Source organism: Amblyraja radiata, chromosome 33 (genome assembly GCF_010909765.2).
Source record: "Amblyraja radiata isolate CabotCenter1 chromosome 33, sAmbRad1.1.pri, whole genome shotgun sequence".
NCBI classification, from domain to species: Eukaryota; Metazoa; Chordata; class Chondrichthyes; order Rajiformes; family Rajidae; genus Amblyraja; species Amblyraja radiata.
The window spans coordinates 17,909,201-17,927,278 of NC_045988.1; the positions used below are offsets into that span (position 1 = coordinate 17,909,201).

The following is an 18,078-nucleotide window of genomic DNA, read 5'->3' on the forward strand; positions in this document are numbered from 1 at the left end:
CTGCATACATCATATGCATTTCTCAATGTCAATTCTTACTCTTAAACTTAGCATTAATTAATATGCCATTAATTTTTACAATAAGGCATTTTTTACAAATAATCCCAGGGATATGAAATTGAATAATAACAATGGGGTGGTACAGTGGCACAGACGGTAGAGGCACTACTACACAGTGCCACATCCAATTCTAATCTCGGGTGCTGTTTGTGTGGAGTTTGCATGTTTTTCTTGTGACGACACTGGTTTCCTTCCACATTCCAAAATGCATGCACTTGAGAGATAAATGTAAATTGTCCCTATTGAATACGTGAGCAGCAGGATCAGGAGGAAGCTGAGAGTGTGGAGAGAATGAAATAGGATTAGTGCAAAAATGGATTGTAACGTTTGGTGCTGACTCAGTGGGTCGAAGGTCTTGTTTCTACACTGTATGTCTCTCACAATTTATAATATACTAGACTAAGTTGGACCCGTTGGGTCCCATGTTCACACGGGAGGGCTGGTCCCCCAACATAATATTCCACCTCTCCACCAATTCCAATATTGGTCACCAGTGGGGGGGGGGCTTTCTGGATCACTAGTATGGGTGTAGTGCGCTCAAGGGACTGGTATTCAGAGGGCTAGTATGTACATTGTGGGCTAAATTAATTATTGGGGTGGAAGCTCAGTCACTCAAGCCCAATGTGCTGGCAGCTCACTCAGGTTTGCTGGACTGGCAGTTGACTCACGGATATTCCTTGAAATTCAATTTCAAGCAGGTTGCAAGGCCAACAAATTCAAGTGCAGTTTCATACCACTTCAAGCAGGGTGCAAGGCCACCAAATTCATGTGCTGTTTCAAACCACTTCAAGCAGGGTGCAAGGCCACCAAATTCAAGCGCAGTTTCCCAGCCAGTAAAACCACACTCACAGTTTAGTAGACATGTGTTCAATGTTATTCACAGCTTAGTCTGAGAGACATGACCCTCTCGCTCCCCCATCTTGTAGAGACTGACTGAGGCAATCAACACTTCCGGGTTTTATAGTCCCTCCGGAAGGTGCGTGGCCTTCAGGAGAAAGAATCTCAACATTTTCTAAACACTAATAACTCTTTTATTTTTCACCGATGGGAAAAATCCTCTTGTCCTGCACAGCGGAGGGGGACTCTGAGTAAGATGACCAAAGATCACAGCCTTAAGTGGCAGCATTTTTTTTTTCAAAAATCAATATACAGAACAACAGGAAGTGGTCAAGATCAGACTTTTAGTAATATAGGTTTATTTATGTTTACTTCCACTTCCTGTCATCATGCTGAACATGTTTCACATCATGACTTCTCACCTATTCCACCCATCATGACTAAATGTCTCCACCCGAAACATATCACATATTCTTTTTCTCCGGAGATGCTGCCTGACCTGCTGAGTTACTCCAGCATTTTATGTCTATCCAACCCCATGACCCGCTACATTCCCATTTTGTGTTCTCTCTGAGTCCACTCATGGGATTCAATTGCACAGAGGGAGGACACATTGCCATTTTCTGCCTCTGTGGGCTTGCTCACGCCTGCTTCTCTGAATTGTGTCCTGATCAAAGCATTTTGCATTCTTCAATACACTTTCATACACGTGACTGCTTTGCAAGCTCCCTTGAACATCGGATGCAACGTTTCAAACTGTGCTTGAATTCTCTGGGTTGACAGTGAATTTGCACTCTAAACAACTTAGCAGCTCCTGATCTAAAAAGATTTGAAAGTTGCACCTTTTAGCCAGGCTTATAACTTGACAATTAGCTGAGCGTCTCTTCTGGTTCCTTGTTCCACTTATCAAATTTGTAGTTCACAGGAGTCACTGAAGGTGCTAAGTTAAAATGAGCCCTCAAAGCTCTTATAACATCCTTGTAATTGGATTCATCCGTGGTCTGAGACACCAATAAGCTCGCCAGCGTTTTGAATGCCTCTGGTTCTATCACAGTAATAGTTTCAGCTTTCGCTTATCACAAATGGCCGTGTTGCTCTTTATTCTTTGCACCTGGACACAAAGTGCTGGGTAACTCAGCGGTTTATACAACATCTCTGGAGAACATGGATGGATGATGTTTCGGCTCGAGACCCTTCTTCATATGGGGCATTTGAGCCAATGATGAATTTCATCACAATGCTTGTCATCATCAAAAGGCAGCTCCTCTATGTATATGCCCTATGTATACCAGGTCTCACACTGAACCTTAATTTTCAGAGGATAGTGTGATGCAGCAAGGGAAGGTTGATCGAGGTCCTTGTATTTGTAGATGTTGAGTGTGAGGCACATCAATTCCTATGCAACAGTAGATGAGTTAACACGGGCCTGGAGTTCAGCTTCTGAGCAAAAATAATCTCTACATTAGGGTTGGACAGCTCAGTCTTGAGATATGGATTCTGCAGTTGAGTTGTCATGTACTCCTACTGGTTCTAAAAATTAAGTCCACTTCATTGGGAAGTCTGTTAGAGATGAGGTGCAACATTGCAGTGAAAAAGATAGAGAGAAACGCTGGGGCAATGATGCAGCCTTTTTTGAGACTTGCCTTCATCGACTTGAATAGGATCATGATGTGCATATCATCATGAAGCAAATGTAAGATGGCAATAATTTTTGTTGCCAACTGTATCTGGGTGAGGTATCCCACAGTCCCTTTAGTCACAGAGTCAAAGCCCTTTGTTATGTTACAAAAACCTATGTTCAGTGGTTGTTGTTGCTCTCTGCAGTTTTAGTGGAGTTGCTGAAGATCATGTTCACTGTGCCTCAAAATGGGCAGAATCTACAGTGCGATTTAGGAAGTAGCATTTCATCTAACGAGAGGTTGCAGTTATGGAAGACCATGCTGATGCCTCTCCCTGTGGCGGACAGTAGGAAGACCTCTTTGTACATTATGATTACAGCATCTTTGATCTCTATGCACTCGACACAGATTTCTCCCACACTTATCTTCAATGAAGACATTCCCTTCTATATTCATAGCACCTCTTCGAATTGTTTACCTTGTCATGGTGAAGAGGCTCGTGTGACCTCATGATTCCGAGAGCGATGCCGTCGGAAGCACCAGCTTCTGGAAGGGCCACCCTTGGCGGTAAGGTCAAGGTTGAGGGTCCAGACTAAGAACGATCCAACCTACAAGACCTCAACGGCGGACCAGGCGGACGAACTTATCTTGAACTCAATGGCTCTGAAGGCGGGTGAAGGCTGCAACAGATCTATCAGCTCCAATCATCTTGGTTCCCTTGCCATTGGAATTAGTTGAGTGATTTGTGAAGGACCGTGTGCTTCTTGGAGTGCAACATCAAGTACACGTTAAACAAACGCACGCACAGGTATCTTCTTTCTGTGAGCTGCAAAGCCAGGATTGGACTCATAAGCCACCTGAGCGTCCATAAAAACAACAAAACGTAGACCATCATCCTCGACCTCGAGGGGTAGCTACAACGATGACCTTAGAACTATCTGAAGCCCCAGTGTTTTGTGACCAAATCTCTTCTTGCCATCCTGTAGTTCATTGGTGGTGTACACCCAAATGCCAGTAATACTCAGAAGCAGCACAAAGAGATCAAGAGCATGAAATATGGTCTGGAACATGAACTCAATGTCCTTCATAAAGAATGGTTCAGTTGCACCACAGTGACCAAGCTCATCAAACCTTGAAGATGTTATAGTGGACCTATGGAGAATAGAAAATATCTTTGCAGAGTACAAACCTACTGCACCTCTTCCTCGACAATCTACCTTACCAGTACACATATGTCTAAGATAGTATTGGTAGAAATTACTTTCATACATTCTTTGTGTAGTCAAAGTCCTGTCAACATAGACAGTCACCTCTGATTCCATAGCACCTTATAACTATTGCTAATTTTGAATCTTTCACAAGGAAGCTTTCATCATTACACAACTCGTATTTGATTACAGTTACCTGCTGTCCCTTTAATTGTTCAATGTTTCAATGCCGCTTTATTGTCACATGTGCAAAGTGCAAACACACAATGAGATTATTCTCTTACAAACAGTCCAGTAGAGTATCACCATACCATCCCTATTAGCAGTTGTACAAAAATAAAATATTGATCCCACTCCAAGAGGCACCTTGTTGGTGCCATTTTCAAGTCCAATTCAGTCCTGCCGAGCAATTTATCAATGTGTTTGTGCCATTAGCTTTAAATCTGATTTTCCATTGTCCCATGAATCATATAACCTTGTTAAGTTACATATAAAGCTTTAGATCTTAAGGTTTAACATCATTTGAAAGGCTCGTACTTTTCTGGCCTTGCTAGTCTATTGCAAGATAAGGTCACATTAAGCAAACAACAGTTAAATCTTATGCTGCAATAGTTACCGTAATATTTCTTGAAAATATCGTAATTATGGGCAAGGCAAGCATTTCATAAATTAGGTTTGTACATATTACAGAACATCTTGGCCACTTAATGAGTCAGACTTCTCAGTAAACATCCAATTGAGAGGAGTAGGATACAAGACTGCACCTTTTGATGGCTCAAAGTGTCTAAATTAAATGAGCTCAGTCAGTCTCAAACCAGTTTTCATTACAAATGGGCCATCAAATCCCTCAAACGTGATCATACTTGGAAAATGAAATACTTGTCAATTTTGGCAAAACAAAATAAGCTGATACGCATATCTCATTTCCCATTTCAAGTCCCCAGAATGAGTTATGAGATGAACTTAGACCTTCTATTTATATTAAGAAAACACATCATTTTCTGATGACACATACAAATCCCAGTTCAATTTGCAAATAATGGATGACTATCTGTACAATATTGCAGGGATTGCAGCATAGTAATTATGTTACTGGACTCACAATCTAGACCTCTGAACTAATGATCTAAAGGAAATATTTCAAAAACCCACCAACTGAGGAAGATAAAATCAATTACTGACACAAAGCTAAAACCAGAGAATAAAACTTAAAATCAGCATTGCCCTAAGAAACTAGCAGATTGTCCTAAAGCCAAGTCTGGTCCAGCAATATTCCTTGGGGAAGGAATTGCCCTGGCCTACTCGACATGTTATGCAAGAAACTGTAACGTTGTTATATGTTAATTTCAATCTGGAATGCAAAGCTAGCCGTTCAGTTATGTCAAACTGCTAATAAAAATAATCAATCATCAGAAAAGATCAGGATGGATCAACTAGAACTAGAAGTGACTAATGTACAATCTATTCAATCTTGCTGAGTCTTCCTAGCTAATACCTGAGGAAATGTTCCGTTGACCATTCAAGAAAAATGCTTAAAATAAGCATACCCAGAGAATCATAATTTTCAGTCATTGTTGCATTTTTGTTCATCTCTTCTTGCGAAGTAAGACCTGTTCTGTCTACTGGACAAACCACGTTCCGTCCTGGCATCAGACAGATCCGCCAGAAGTTACATGGAGCAATATGCAGTTGGGAAAAGGTGGATATGGGAGTCATCAACATCCACTCCAGAACCCGAGAGGCCTCAGTGTCTTAATTCAGTTGTGTCTCCTGTTGATTATTGCATTCCCATAGTCGATGGTTCAGTACATCCCAACTTCAATACTACTCAGAAGCAGCACAAAGAGAGCAAAAGCATGGACTATGTTCTGGGATGTGAATTCAATGTCCTTCATAAAGAATTGTTCAATTACACCACAATGATCAAGCTCAAAGTGCCCTGAAGCTGCCATAGTGGACTTGCAGCAGATGGTAAGAACTATTCACAGATGACACCAGTATAGTGGGCTGGATATCAAATAATGATGAGACACAGTACAGACAGATTGAGAACTTTGTAACTTGGTGTAAAATAACAATCTCTACCTCAATGTCAGTAAGACAAAAGAGATTGAGATTGACTTCAGAAAGTGAAGCAGTTCACATTCCCCTGTGATGGTCGAAAGCTTCAAGTTCCTAGGAATAAATATCACCAGCAATTTGCCCTGGACCAGTCACATCAAAGCAATGGCCAAAAGGTCAGAAGAACATTGGCTGGAATTATAGTGAAAATATTATCATATCCAATTTTCATATCATCCTAATTTGCAAATCACCCTTTCACATCTGCAAGGTCAAAATCTAGGAAATCTCCACCAACCACAGAGGTAGCATGACTAGAAGGACTGCATGGTTATTTAATTCCTGGGATGGCGGGACTCTCATACGATGAAGGAATGGAGTGACTGGGCTTGTATTCACTAGAATTTAGAAGGATGAGAGGGTATCTTATAGAAATGTGTAAGATTATTATGGGATTGGACACGCTAGATGCAGGAAACATGTTCCCGATGTTGGCGGAGTTCAGAACCAGGGGGCACAGTTTAAGAATAAGGGGTAGGCCATTTAGGACAGAGATGAGGACAATTTTTTCACCCAGAGAGTTGTGAAATTGTGGAATTCTCTGCCTCAGAAGGCAGTGGAGACCGATTCACTGGATGTATTCAAATGAAAGTAAGATAGAGCTCTTAGGGCTCATGGAATCAAGGGATATGGTGAAAATGCAGGAACGGGGTGCTGATTGTGGATGATCAGCCATGATCACATTGAATGGCGGTGCTGGCTCGAAGGGCCGAATGGCCTACTCCTGCACCTATTGTAAATGTTTCAGAAAGCCATCCAGTATTTCCTCTCTGGCAATAATTATTGCACATGTCAGTGAAACCTACGTCACATAAATGAATGAAAAATAATCCAGAAATCAGTTCAAATTGAAGGACAGAATCACAGTATTGTCCTTCAAGCACTTAGTTTTGGTTTTGGTTTAGAGATACAGCATAGAAACAGTCTATTCAGCCCTGCGACTCCACGCTGACCCTTTCACATTAATTTCTATATTATCCCACTTTCTCATCCACCCTTTGCCCAGTAAGGGCAATTTAGAGAGGCCAATTAAACTAACAATCCGCACAGCTTTGGGCGATGGGAGGAAACCGGAGCACCTGTAGGAAACCCATGCGGTCACAGGGAGAACGTGCACACCAAACATGGACGTCACCCGATATCAGAATCAAACCTGGGTCTCTAGCGCTGTGGGGCTGTGCTGGTAACTTTATGTTGGCCTTCCAATTTTATGATGTGGAATTTATATGCAGGAGATCACAGTTTTTCAGTGCGGTAAGGATGGTGTGAATTTATGATGTGCAAATTGTGTGGAAGGCCAGGATCTTTGGGAGTTTATTTCCCTGTTCATTGGTGTCATGTTTGGTCAAAGTTCAGCGGGCTAATGTGACTTGAGCAGGTTCTCTGGGAGAATGCCAATGTTTGCTGGAAGTAACTACACAGCAAAACTAGGCTACAGGCTATTTGCATCAAGGAGAGTGATCTCCTCAGATTATCTCTTTGATAGGCTTCACTCAAAATGACCCTGGATCAATACAGAGTGTAAAACCCATGGACTCGTCCAGTTGCAAACACTGAGATAATGTACTATGTTTTAAATGGGATGAATTGTGATGGATGGGCTATCTGCTTCTCTGAGAGATGTTCGGAAATCCATGACCTCTACCTTTATCTTGATGGACCAGGCTGTATGTCCAAGCATTTACAAGAGCTGAATGTGGAAGCCCTCTCTCCTGTACTTCGACAGCACAGTCTGGGCTTCAGGTGATGAATTGTGAAATCAGAAATCACCTCGACAGTTGGAGGCAGGGCCATGTCTGCTGTTAAAAATACCACTGTTTTTAAAAATATATCTTTGGCTATAAGCTATATTAAATTAAGGTTGTGGTGTATAATTAACGAATAAAAAATAAATGATATTATTTCAAAGCTAAATAATTATCAGAATATATGAAGCGTTTTTAAATAATAAACAACAATAAACTTACAAAAAATGTTTTCATTTAAGTTTGTAGAAAAAAGGAACTGTGGATGCTGGTTTTCCCAGGAAAGACACAAAATACTGGAATAAATCAGCGGGTCAGGCAATATCCCTGGGGAACATGGATAGGTGATGTTTCCGGTGGGAGGAAATGTCGTCTTCCATGTTCTCCAGGGATGTTCATTCTACATTTTATACCTTCCCTTTTAGTTTAGTTTAGTTTAGTTTAGAGATACAGTGTGGAAACAGGCCCAGTGGCCTACCGAGTCCACACTGACCACCGATCCCCGCACATTAACACTATCCTACACTACGAACAATTTTTACATTTTATACCAAGCCAATTAACCTACAATTAACCTATACGTCCTTGGAGTGTGGGAGGAAAACAGAGTTCTCGAAGAAAACCCACGCAGGTCACAGGGAGAACGTACAAAGCTATAAGCACTGTAAGGCAGCAACTCCACTGCTGTGCCAATGTTTTGCATGTTTCTTTTAAGTTATTTCATTTCCCATTTGCTTCCTAAATATTCTCTGCAAAATCCTAGAAAACATTAAACAAGCCTAACATCCTCTGACAGGTTGATTTAACGTAAGGACCAAGTGGTAGTTTTTCAGCAAGACTGGGGTTCATGTAAAGGCCAATGTTGCAAATACAACAATGGATTCTGCCTTTGGAATTATCACTAATCATAGACTTCTATCATAGAAAGGATTTGAGTATATGAGCATGGAGGTTCTACTGCAGTTGTACAGGGTCTTGGTGAGACCACACCTGGAGTATTGCGTACAGTTTTGGTCTCCTAATCTGAGGAAAGACATTCTTGCCATAGAGGGAGTACAGAGAAGGTTCACCAGACTGATTCCTCGGATGTCAGGACTTTCATATGAAGAAAGACTGGATAGACTCGGCTTGTACTCGCTAGAATTTAGAAGATTGAGGGGGAATCTTATAGAAACTTACAAAATTCTTAAGGGGTTGGACAGGCTAGATGGAGGAAGATTGTTCCCGATGTTGGGGAAGTCCAGAACAAGGGGTCACAGTTTAAGGATAAGGGGGAAATCGTTTAGGACTGAGATGAGGAAAACATTTTTCACACAGAGAGTGGTGAATCTCTAGAATTCTCTGCCACAGAAGGTAGTTGAGGCCAGTTCATTGGCTATATTTAAGAGGGAGTTAGATGTGGCCCTTGTGGCTAAAGGGATCAGGGGGTATGGAGAGAAGGCAGGTACAGGATACTGAGTTGGATGATCAGCCATGATCATATTGAATGGTGGTGCAGGCTCGAAGGGCCGAATGGCCTACTCCTGCACCTATTTTCTATGCCTCTATGTTTCCATGTTTCACTATTTAGGCACATAGTTCCAAGATACAGAGTCATTGAAACTAGCGCAACAGGTGGAAAGACTTAGAACATTCACTTTCTTATTATGCTTTTGAAAATAAAATGAAATATAATAGTAATACCATGCAACACATCTGCATTCAGAACCTAGTTGGAAAGATAGACGAGAGGATTTGCTGTTTTTTTCTTTGGAATAGCTTGAGAAGAGATGGTAGACATTAGAGACTGAAGATGCTGGAAATTTGAGCAAAAAAAAAAAAACCATTGGAGGAATTGAGCAGGTCAGACAACATTTGTGGAGTGAATGGACGGATAATGTTTCAGGTTAGGACCTTTCTTCAGAAAGTGGATGCTGCCTATCCATTTCCCTCCACAAATACTGCCTAACCTGCTGTGTTCCTGATCTACCAACTCATCAGGAATTTTGGTAGGGTAAGCGAAGAGGAATGTTCCTATTGGCGAAAGGGCTGAGTACCAGAACGCATAGACTTGGGCGGCATGGTGGCACAGCGGTAGAGTTGCTGCCTTACAATGCTTGCAGTGCCAGAGACCCAAGTTCGATCCCGACTACGTGCTGTCTGTACAGAGATTGTACTTTCTCCCCGTGACCACACCAGTTTTCTCCGAGATCTTCGATTTCCTTCCACATTCCAAAGACATACAGGTATGTAGGTTAATTGGCTTGATGTAAGTGTAAATAATCCATAGAGTGTGTAGGATAGGGTTAACATGTGGAGATCAGTGGTCGGCACGGACTCCGTGGGCCAAAGGTCCTGTTTCCGTGCTGTTTCTCTGAACTAAGCTAAACTTAATTTCTAATGACTTCTCTAATTTCAGATAGTCCTTGCTGTCTCCCTCCTTGCCCTCTCTCTTCCCAGCTCTCCCACCTCTTCCTATCTTTCTCACGACCCCCCCAACATCAGTCTGAAGAAGGGTCTCGACACGAAACGCTGCCTATCCATTCTCTCCATAGATGCTGCCTCACCTGCTGAGTTCCTCCAGCATTTTTGTCTTCCTCCAGCATTTTTGTCTTCCTTAAAATAAACTTAAAGTCAGTGGATTCACACACGTGGTTCCCCCTCCCCTCACCCCACTCACCGTCAACAACACCACAGTCACATTTGTGGAATATTTTAAGTTCCTGGGAACCATCATCTCCAAGGACCTTAAGTGGGGGGCTGCCATCGACTCCACAATCAAAAAGGCACAACAGAGGATGTACCTCCTGCAGCAGCTGAGGAAGCACAATCTGCCACAGGCAAAGATGGTCCAATTCTATACAGCCATCGTAGAGTTTGTCCTCACCTTCTCCATCATGATCTGGTTTGGCTCAGCCACCAAGCACGACATCCGGAGGCTTCAGCGAATTCTCAGATCAGCTGAGAAGGTTATTGGCTGTAACCTTCCCTCCATTGCAAGGGCCAGTAAGCGAGTGGGTAAGATCATCTCTAACTCCTCTTACCCTGGCCACAAACTCTTTGAATCACTTCCCTCTGGAAGGCGACTTTGGACAGTCAAAGCTGTCACAGCCAGACATAAAAACAAATTTTTTTCCACGAGTAGTAGCTCTACTCAATAACCAAAAATCTGTAGCTTCCTTTTGCTCTGGTATTTTATTTAATTCACATGTTTAATCGATAATGTTTTATTATTAACGTTTAATGTTTTATGTTTCATTCCTAACTGTCACTGTATGTCATGTTGTCACTTGTGGGCGGAGCACCAAAGCAAATTCCTTGTATGTGAATACTTGGCCAATAAACGCATTCATTCAGTCACATGCATCGATGCATCCTACATCTCGCTACTACCACTGGGATGGTAGCCTACAAAAACGGTTCCTCCAGACTACAAAAACAGCAACTTCTCAGCAACCAACACACTCTTGAACACAGCACAACAGCAACCATTAACTCAGCAGCTAAGATTTACTATGTGCATTTTCGAACTTCGAACTTCGAACTTCAGTTTTTGCACTAATATGGACCGATTACGGAGCACTAATTAGTAATTTATTGTATTATTAATTAAGAAAAAACTACCGGTTTATTTATTTGTATGTTTCCCATTAATGGACCTGTTAAGCTGCAGCAAGTAAGAATGTAATTGTTTTGTTGTCAGTACTGCGGCCAATACTGGTAGAGTTGCTGCCTCACAATGCTAGAGACCCAGGTTCGATCCTGACTATGGGTGACATCTGTGTGGTTTGTTCATTCTCCCTGTCACCATGTGGGTTTCCTCTGGATGGTCTGGTTTCCTCCCTCATTCCAAAAAGACGTGCAGGTTTGCAGGTTGATTAGTTTCTGCAAATTGTCTCTAGTGTGCAGGATAGAGCTTCTTCTTTTTTCAGCCTAAAGTTGTTGGACAACTTGTTCTATTTGATCTTCCGTTTGTGCATGTCGAGTTGATTGCATTAGTTGAAACAGGGCGGACCACGTGAAGGTTGCAATCTTCCACCCCAGGATAGAGCTAGTGTATGGGTAATTGATGGCCGGCATGGACTCAGTAAGCCAAAGGGCCTGTTTCCAATCTCTATCTCCCAAACTAAAACTAAAACTACATATGATAATTAATGACTCTTGACTGTTTGGAAGCATTAAGGGCCTGTCCCACTTTCACAACCTAATTCACAACCTCTGCCGAGTTTGCCCTTGACTCGTACTCGCAGCATGGTCGTCATAAGATCATAGGAGGTCGTAGGTAGGTCGTAAGTAGGTCGTGATGCTCGTAGTAGGTACTCGTGGCATTTTTCTAGCCTGATAAAAAATGTCCATGAGTAAAAAAGGTCGTGAATTAGGTCATGAAATTGGGACAGGCCCTTAACCCACCAAATATTAGGGCTTCTGGAATGGTGGAAAGAGAAAGAAAATATGAGAAGAAATAACAGGGTATCTTTGCTTCACACTCATTCATATCAGATAGTACTCAACATTTTCACATTCAACGTATTGTAATTTCCAAATGCACTTTTCATTCAACTGGTTTAGTCACAACATAGATACTCATTCTTGTTAAACAGCATTCAAATTAATGCAATTATTTACCATTTTATCCATTCACAGGAGGTCTAATTTAAGGCAAAACCATGTGATCCAAGAAAAAAAGTGTTTGTGAATTTTTCATATTTTCAGTGTTCCTCCATTCACCCAAAGGCAGTCAATCAATTGCTTTATTTAATTCTTAGTTTACGAGATTTACACCGATCATTCTAATCTGAAAACTTTCCAAATATGTACCTTAAAAGCAATGTTGTGATTTTCATTCCACTGTTTACGTTGTGAAGGTTATTTGATTATAATAGATTGAAAATCTATTAGCAAAGCCAACAACAATTCCAAAGTGCACATGACATTATTTGCAAGTTATCTGTTTGTGATAAATCTAATTGATAAAAATAATTGATGCTGAGAAATAGACTGTACCTTTGACATGAAGAGAAAAGGATACGCCTAATTTAACCATCTGATGACTGACAGAACAAGCTTTCCAGATTCCCATTGTGATTTGTAAGGTAATACCAACAGATCTCATGAGTTACACAAAAATGCTGGAGAAACTCAGCGGGTGCAGCAGCATCTATGGAACGAAGGAAATAGGTAACGTTTCGGGCCGAAACCCTTCTTCAGACTGATAGGGGGTGGCGGGGAGAAGGAAGGAAAAAGGAGGAGGAGGAGCCCGAGGTCTGGGGGATGGGAGGAGACAGCTCGAGGGCTAAGGAAGGGGAGGAGACAGCAAGGGCTAACAAAATTGGGAGAATTCAATGTTCATGCCCTCCGGATGCAGGCTCCCCAAGCGGAATATAAGGTGCTGTTCCTCCAATTTCTGTTGTTGCTCACTCTGGCAATGGAGGAGACCCAGGACAGAGAGGTCGGATTGGGAATGGGAGGGGGAGTTGAGGTGCTGAGCCACCGGGAGGTCAGGTAGGTTCTTGCGGACCGAGCGGAGGTGTTCGGCGAAACGATCGCCCAACCTACGCTTAGTCTCCCCGATGTAAATCAGCTGACATCTAGAGCAGCGGATGCAGTAGATGAGGTTGGAGGAGATACAGGTGAACCTCTGTCGCACCTGGAACGACTGCTTGGGTCCTTGAATGGAGTCGAGGGGGGAGGTAAAGGGACAGGTGTTGCATTTCTTGAGGTTGCAATGGAAAGTACCCGGGGAGGGGGTGGTGCGGGAGGGAAGGGAAGAATTGACAAGGAAGTTGCGGAGGGAGCGGTCTTTTCGGAAGGCAGACATTGGGGAGAGATGGGAAGATGTGGCGAGTGGTGGGGTCACGTTGGAGGTGGCGGTAATGACGTAGGATTATTTGTTGTATGTGACGGCTGGTGGGGTGAAAGGTGAGGACTAGGGGGTCTCTGCCCTTGTTGCGAGTGCGGGGATGGGGAGAGAGAGCAGTGTTGCGGGGTATGGGAGAGACCCTGGTGCGAGCCTCATCTATGGTGGAGGAGGGGAATCCCCGTTCCCTGAAGAATGAGATAATTTCAGATGTCCTGGTGTGGAACGCCTCATCCTGGGAGCAGATGCGGCGTAGACGGAGGAATTGGGAGTAGGGGATGGAGTCCTTATAGGAGGCAGGGTGGGAAGAAGTGTAGTCCAGATAGCCATGGGAGTCAGTGGGTTTGTAGTGGATGTCGGTAAGGAGTCTGTCACCTGCGATGGAGATAGTGAGGTCAAGGAATGGTAGGGAAGTGTGGGAAATGGTCCAGGTGTATTTCAGTGCCGGATGGAAGTTGCTGGTGAAATGGATGAAGTCAGTCAGTTGTGTGTGGGTGCAGGAGGTGGCCCCAAAGCTCATGAGTTATAGGCTTCAGAAGAGCATTGTTGTCACCTGAGGTAGGATTCACCAGAATATTGAAAGATGTGAACTGCAAATGACCTCTTCAGATGGGAGTAGAGAAATAAATCCTAGCATGTGCTGTGAGAGTCGTGATCGGAGTGAGAAGTCTTGGAGCTTTGGAGGGAATGTTAATTAATATTTGGCAACATGAAGAGTAATTTGGGTGTCAGATGGAATGATTAATAGTTAAAGATTTAAATGTACAGAGGGAATAACTTCGAACAAGGGAACACAGTGATTTTGTTAAATGGAATATTACGATTTGGCAGGAATATGATGAACTTTTAAAAAAAAAAGAGTGCTAAGGAGGGAATGTATGAGTGAAGTAATTGCAGGAAGAGGCTCAGATGAAATTTACTTTGGCACCGTTTGAGCCTTTAATAAAAAATGTCTCCTCTTTAGCCGCCTTCTTTAATACATACCTGTCTCATTTTGGTATTGGCAACCCCCCCTGTCATACTCTCTCTTTTGTTTATGTTTCTTAAATAAAACAAGTCTTTCGCTTCAGATATATGAAATAAACCATGGTTGATTGGACCACAGTACTAGAGGGCTTATATGGTCTTGCCATCCAATACAATTATTGGTATTGCTATGTTATTGGTTAATTATTGTCACGTGTACCGAGACACAGTGGAAAAACATTTTTGTTTGCTATCTAGTCAAATCGTACCATGCAGATGTATAATCAAGCCACACTCAAGTACAACAGATGGTGCAAAATATTGAGTTACAGCAAGAGTGTGGATAATAATAAAATGTGCAAGTACCATGAAGCGGTAGGTAGGTAGGGAAATATACACAGAACTTAGGATAGATAAAAATGCTGGAGGAACTCAGCGGGTGAGACAGCATCTATGGAGCGAAGGAAAGGTGATGACCCGATACGTCACCTTTTCCTTCGCTCCATAGATGCTGCCTCACCTGCTGAGTTTCTCCAGCATTTTTATCTACCTTCGATTTTTCCAGCATCTGCAGTTCCTTCTTAAACACAGCTTAGGATAGGTCTATTAAGTAGTCTAATAACAGTGGATAATAAACTATTCCTGAATCTAGTTGGACATGCTTTCAAGCTTTTGCCCAACAGAAGAGGGGAGAAGAGGGAATAACCGGGGTGAGAGTGGTCCTTGTTTGTGTTGGCTGCTTTCCTGGTGTGTTTTTGGTGTTCGATTGGACTGAATTGCATCCATAACTCCACAATTTCTTGCCATATGGCCAAAGCAAATTGCCAAGCCAAGTAGTGGTGCATAGGGTTAGGATACTTTCTATGGTGCAACTGTAGAAGTTCATAAAAGTAATTGGAGACATGTTGTATTTCCTTAGTCTTCTGAGGAATGGATGAAATTGAATGAAAATGAAAATGAAAAGTCCTTGTTATTATGTGCCACATAGTGAGTAGAGTGGATCATTCCATTCTGTTTCTGATACTGATAATACTCCACGGTGTATTTAGCATGAACAACAGGGACAAGTTTCCAGCCAATATTTCTTCAAAGTCAGTGAGATTAAAAGATATATATATAAGCACATTTGCATAATAAGAGCGTCAGAACAATAAAAATCTAAAAAAGAATTATACCCAGGAAAAGTGTAATTTAGATCTATTAATCCTTTAAGTCTAAATAGAAGATGATTGCTGTCTTGATTTCAGACTCTGTTGGCACTAATGAATTTGTTTCAGATGAGTAATCAACTGTAATTTAGACTGACTGAGAAGTTTCCACAGTAACTGGCACCAAAACAATTTCAATTCAGCTTGTTTCTCAGCAGTAAAGACTTTTATAACAAGAGAGTCCCTTAGAAATAAGAGCTGGCAGCTATTCAACCATTGCCTCAACCAGTGCAAAATGCTTACGAGAGACTGAAGAGATGTGAGCACCATTTTAACCCATGCACCGCGCACACTGACGTATGATTTGTGTGGCAAAGGTGGTCTCAGATATAACCGCACATCTGTGTGTGTGTGTGTGTGTGTGTGTGTGTGTGTGTGTGTGTGTGTGTGTGTGTGTGTGTGTGTGTGTGTGTGTGTGTGTGTGTGTGTGTGTGTACTTGTGAGTATGTGTATATATATACACCAAACTATTTGTTCTCTCGTTTATCATATTCTTTACAGTGTGCTATGTTTACCTATTCTGTTGTGCCGCAGAAAGTAAGAATTTCATTGTTCTATTTGGAACATTTGACAGTAAAACACACTTGACATGTTTGTGGATATGAACTTGAGGTTGACCTACACAAGGTTTGCATGGGAATATTCATCATCTTGGACTGCAATGGAAAGAACCAATAAAATATAATTGCATGGTCACAATTGACTGTGTGCAACACCCCCCATCATCTTGTTGGATTTCCAGTGGAATCTTGAGCACCAAGATATTCAGATTTGTTAAGAAAAAAATCTCAACAAATATAGATTTGTTAAATCTAATTGGAAGTTCCAATGTGCAATGGCAATCAAAAACCTAGTTATCAGACGGATTAGAATGAGAAATCTGTTTATTGTCATTAATTTAATATATCAGAACATATTATTCAGACTTATTCAGAAGATAGTCTTCCTATTTGCCCTGCAGACAGACATCTCTAATTGAACATCCATAATTAAACATAGATATTAACATGTTCATCCAAATGAAGTATTTCATGCAGTTCAACAGCGAGAGGACAATTGCGATAGATTATTTGATGATGCCATGAGGCATCCAAGCCATTGAATAATAGTTCTCAGGCAATTACAGGAAAGAGCAGTTTTGTAAATGGAGAGTGGAAGAGAGTGGCATCACGCCAGATCATGCTTCACTCCCCAATGATAGCTTTTCTATTAACTTCCACATCTGCTCAGTGCAGTGCAGATGTACATAATATTGTCCGGCCCGAAACGTCGCCTATTTCCTTCGCTCCATAGATGCTGCTGCACCCGCTGAGTTTCTCCAGCATTTTTGTGTACGTTCGATCTTTCAGCATCTGCAGTTCCTTCTTGAATACATAATATTGGAGATCAGATGCCAACACACCTGATCTCCAATTCATCTAATGGATTAAGCACTGAGTTCAGCATTGGTCCAGAGTGTACTAAGCTGATAGACCTGATAAGTTGTGTAAAAGAGACCTCTAACCCAGCCTATCAAACGGTGTCACAGCCGGTCAATGTGGCTGGGAGATTAGCGCAGGGGAAGCAAATGTGGGAAATATATCAAGTCAAGCTCCATCCGACACATTGCAATGTGTATATAGATTAATAATTCAAATTTCACACAGCTCTACTCCAACTGAAATATTTCTAATTCTATTAACTTGCACATGACCCCCTAAGCATAATGCTCACCTTGATTAGCATAACCTTACCTTTAATGATGTTTGGCAATTTCTATTCAAGCCAACCACTGTCGGCTACATTTGCCACCTTTTGTTAAAGGTAAGTTTGGATATTTATATTTTTATTTACCCAATATTTTCATTAAGTGAAGATTGTGTGATGTGACTTTAGCTAAAAAAGTTGTGATGTCTTATCTTAATATGTTTAAACTCTTAAAATATTTCAGAAAGACGAAACAGGGGAAGATGCCTTTCAGAGCACTGCGATGACAAAGGGTGTCCTGGCAGTGTAGAGGTTTGACCTCATACTCCACCACCTAACTCTCAGTCGACACTCACAGATAGAAGTATGAAGATGCAGATCAAGCAGAACCTCCAGTCTGGGGAAGGGTCTCGACCTGAAACATCACCTATTCATGTTCTTCAGAGATGCTGCCTGACCTGCTGAGTTACTCCAGCATTTGGTGTCCTTTTCTGCAAACAAGCATCTGCAGTACTTTATTTCTACACTCACAGCCAGAATCTGTCTCCCTGATAAGCTATGCAGCACAGTTCTCAAGCCTAACAAGTAGAATCACAGCGGGTCAGTATGCCTGAGAGGTTACAAATGTGGGAAACTGGTCAAAACAAGATCTAACCAGTCTGAGGAAGGGTCCCAACCTGAAACGTCACACATCGTTTTTCTTCGGAGAAGCTGCCTGACCCGGTAAGGTACTGCAGCTAAGGCCGTCTTAATGCATGGATACGCTGGGCAGTTGCCAGGTGCCCCACGAGC

General features: G+C 42.0%; 1 long non-coding RNA gene across 1 annotated transcript; it reads left to right on the forward strand.

The window, feature by feature from the left end:
- Nucleotides 1–3,039: 3,039 nt before the first annotated feature.
- Nucleotides 3,040–17,694, forward strand: LOC116991375. Its single transcript, XR_004416772.1, has 3 exons — nt 3,040–3,189; nt 15,670–15,673; nt 17,683–17,694. It is a non-coding gene; the product is annotated as an uncharacterized LOC116991375 (long non-coding RNA).
- Nucleotides 17,695–18,078: the final 384 nt, after the last annotated feature.